We start from the raw sequence: 4,522 nt of genomic DNA, 5'->3' as shown, positions 1-4,522 counted from the left end.
CAGCCATCAGTAATGGTTTAATACCAGGACCTCTCCTAAGTGGAATGCAGCCATCAGTAATGGTTTAATACCAGGACCTCTCCTAAGTGGAATGCAGCCATCAGTAATGGTTTAATATCAGGACCTCTCCTAAGTGGAATGCAGCCATCAGTAATGGTTTAATACCAGGGTCTCTCCTAAGTGGAATGCAGCCATCAGTAATGGTTTAATACCAGGGTCTCTCCTAAGTGGAATGCAGCCATCAGTAATGGTTTAATACCAGGACCTCTCCTAAGTGGAATGCAGCCATCAGTAATGGCTTTGAATACACCTGTGCTTTTCCTACAAGGATATGTCAACATGTCTGCCGTGAAAAAAGGTCTATTCCAGAGGCGAAGAAGTCTCCCTGCAGAAGGGAGTAAAGTAGAAGGACTAACCAATCGTCTGTAACTAGCTAACTAGCGAATGGCTGGCAAGCTTGCTAATTAGTCTGCTAATTAACATTTAAAATCAATAAATCCCAATCGTCTTAGGCCGTGCTAAGCTCCAGATGCTTCAGATGGCCAGAGTTGTATCGTGCTGTGCCGAAAATGTCCCAGCTGACGGCAGGGCGCTACTATAGGGGAAAGTTAGGATCGATTCCAAGGGCCCATGACTGACAGGGGCCCCAAAAAATAGGTAAAAACTAATATAAAATTATTAAACCATCATCATTCAAGTATATATATTTCAAATATAATAATACAATTAATGATCTCTTTGTTTTACTTGTTTTTGGCAGTAAAAGTTAAATATTCCCATTGACCAAAAAGTAAACATCCATATTGACCCACCACCCCCTGTATCTGCATGAAATGGTTTGGTCCTGCCTTAGCGCACTCAGCGACGTTTAGTTGCAGTCAGTAGATGCGCCAGAACTACAGTGACCACAATGTTGCCAAGTAACGTTATATCAAAATCTGTGTTTTCAAAGAAGAGAGAAAAAGAGAGGAAAAACAAAGGAAAGGGTGTCAAACTGTAAACGTTTTTCACCAAGAAAGGTGGGTAGTAGTCTGTGAGTGGTATTAACCTGTTGGCTTAATGTCCATAGTGAAATAAGCTAGCTAGCTACAGACTAGTGTTAGCCTACATTAAATCACCATTTAATCAGTGCAGGGAAACGTTTAGCAAGATATTCATATTCAATCATTGTCCCTGCCCCTTTTAGCGCAGACTTAACAACAGTTGAGTCAGCAGCACCCCAGTCTCCCCTAACAGCCCCTCCCTGTCCCAGTGAAGAAGGTGAGCAACATTGTGTTCAATGACATGCCAGTTAGCATCATTGCAGGAGACTCTGTGGGGGATTTCTCTGTTCTCTTGCTCTTTACCATTACAAAAAGAAAATGAAATATTTGTTAATGACAAAAATTCAAACATTAATAACAAATTATTTTATCACAAAATGATCATTATGAAATAAAATAAAAAAGAACAACCTAGTGTCTGTACTGGATGCTGGACAGTTGAAACAGTGAGTAGCTTACCTGAGCCTGCATGTAAGATACAGACAATATTAAAATAATCCAGTTTGATACGTTCATTTAGATTGAATTATGGAATGACATCTATAGATACAGACTTTATTATTCCCATCATGAAGGACAAGTTATTTGAGAAGCTTGCACACACACACAAACACACAAACACAAAAAATCTATGGTATCTAATGTATGTAATCAAGTGGTGGTGATACAGAACTAGGTAATTTGGGTCAATGTTCTGTAGTTTTAGTGTTATTTATTAGTATATGGCAATCTTGCATCAAATAGTGAAATACATACTAGACTTGCATGCAGGTGTTAAATTGGGCCCGGGCTCTCCGGGTCCGCCCCAGCACATAAGCCTACTCGTGTCCCGATGTGCCTGCTTGCAGTCTAAATATGTCACAAAAATATGATGAAAGTGATGCTTTTGAAAACATGATATTTCTGACAATAAATGAAAGATGTTTGAAATGGCATGTCTATTTTGTCCCTATTGCCCTAATACCTGTTGATACTACAACAATGCAAAATATAGACTCTTAACCTTGCAGTTTTGCACATATCATGTAAGACTCTATTTCTCCATTTCTTTGCACAAAACTCTACAGAAAGTGCCATTTAATGGTTTATTTTTCAATTTTTTCCCCGTCCCCGTGCATACCCCAGGACCCCCTAGGGAGAGCCCCCAACATAACAAATTCGATTAAACCCTGCTTGCATGCAAATATTGTGCTAGTACTAGTATTGAACTACAAGCAGCAAGACAGTTGCAAGCCTTTAATTAGAGTTATGTAAAGCTTTTGATGGGACAGTTAGGTCCTAGAGATGTGGTGACAACAGCCGCGCAAGGGGGCCCAATTAGATTTTTTGTCATGGGGCCCAAAAATTCCTGGCGGCGCCCCTGGCTGCCGGAATTGTTCCCACTTCACTTTTTGTGACGGCTGAGTTTGGGTTGCTGTAATGATAGTGGCTGGCACGTTATTATGGAACCCACTGCAGTTCCAGTAAAGACCCGCCCTTCAATAGCATTCACGCGCTACGATTGGCCAGGCGTCCAAGGTAATGGAACCCAATTTGTTCAGGTCCTATCCCATGACCAATCCGCTATCCTACTCGAGGTCTATGCCTAACCAATCAAGCTGCTTTGTAGGGCGGGTCTTGCCTAGAACTGTAGTGGAATCTATAAAAATGTGTGGCTTGCTGCTAGCTGGCTGGGTGTGGATGTGTCCCCGGGGCTGTTGTCTGTTCTCATCCCGACTGAAGTCTCTTAGCGCCGGGGAGTGAGGCAGACAGACCGCGGTGTGCTAGCTGGCTAAATTAGCATTAGATTTGTCTTCTATCTATACAACTAATGTTACGTGGCAAACCTGTGGGTTAGCCCAGTGCTGTTAACCGTGGTCAAAACAATTATACTAAAAAGCCCTTTATGAGCACGTTGCACGATGTTGTAAAATGCTGTTAATGTTACTCACCAAGCATGAGCTACTTGTCAACGTAGCAGTAACGTTAAGCTGGATCGATCGATATTGAAATATCATATTCATAAATTAGGTCTCTGCTGTATGACTGTGTTGCAAAGTGGCATGTAGTCAATGAAAAAGGATGCTGTGTGGCAGAAAAAGCTGTATTATGGTTACTGAGTATAATTCTTTGACATTGATTTACAGTTACTCTCAGCATATCATCAGGTGTATCCCGTGTTTTGACAGAAGTTAGAGTAACTAGTAGCCACTAGTCATGTTTCCCTGTAATTGTCAAGCAAATTTTAATCAAACTTTTAAAATGTTGCAAAAAAGGTAAAATGCAAATTAGAAGCATTTCCATCAACTGGTTTAGAGCGAATAAACTAGACTACGTAAAGCGTAGTTTCATCACAAGTTGACGTTACGCATGGTTGTAGATTGCAAACCGGCTTGCTAAATCAAAGAATTTAGAAGCTCAGTACTTTGGCTAAATGGTGGGAGGTAGCATTGTACAAGTTGGCCACCTGTGCAGAATACAGGGTTTTGGCAGAGACATTTGGTGTCAGTGAGACAAACGTTCACCGCTGTGTATACGCGGTGTGCAGGGCCATACGATTCAAGCTGTTGAACCAATTCATCAATATACCCGACGTGGCTGAGGCTATAGCGCACCGCAACTACGCGCCTTGTGCCACAAGTGTACGCCGCACTGGATGGGACCCATATCCTGATCCTTCCCCAATACGATGGTGTCACAACTTATTCGGCAAAGCTTTTTCCATCTCCCATACACACACAAATATATATATATATATATATATATATATATATATATATATATATATATTTATAAAACATAGGACTAGTCGTTTTTAGACATTTTAATGGAGAAATATTACATATTGTAGAAAAAATTTGTCAAAATACCATTCTGAATAAAAATCTTGTTTGGTACCGCAACTAGCAGTATCAAATCATGCAGTCTGATATTGTAGCTTGCACTGTCAACGCCTTCCTTATCACTGGGTTAAACCCTATGGTTAAACCAAGGGGTAAGGGAGACTCCGCAAACTGTACCTCCTATGGAGCCATTTTGATGCTAATAAGTCATCACTTTCCGTTAGCATTCCATTGACTGCCATTCATTTTGACGTCACTTTGACAGCGAATAACTTTACATCTGAAGCGTTTAAAGATTCTATTTGTCCATTTTTTATTTCTAAAGAAACACGACAATGTATAAAAGGCTAGGCAGGCAAGGTAATGGCTCCGTAGCAGACGTTTTTGTAAAAATAGGCTAACGATTGTGTCATCACCACGCCACTTTCTGTCGCACAGTAGAGGAATTACTGTATAGTCAGGAGAAGCTCGCAGGCAGTTTCTACTTACATTTGTCTGTTTAAGTTTAATTACTAATGTTACCTAGCTGTTTAATTTAATTACTAATGTTAACTAGCATTTTAGTTAGCAATAATTAGCCTGTGTCTATGTTATCTCCTTACATATGCGCAGTACGCTCAGCCATCACAGGAAAAGTGCTTCTAATTGACTTCACTG

Source organism: Perca fluviatilis, chromosome 12 (assembly GCF_010015445.1).
Source record: "Perca fluviatilis chromosome 12, GENO_Pfluv_1.0, whole genome shotgun sequence".
Classification (NCBI taxonomy): domain Eukaryota; kingdom Metazoa; phylum Chordata; class Actinopteri; order Perciformes; family Percidae; genus Perca; species Perca fluviatilis.
The sequence above is the reverse complement of the archived record's forward strand: the minus strand, read 5'-3'. Positions refer to the sequence as shown.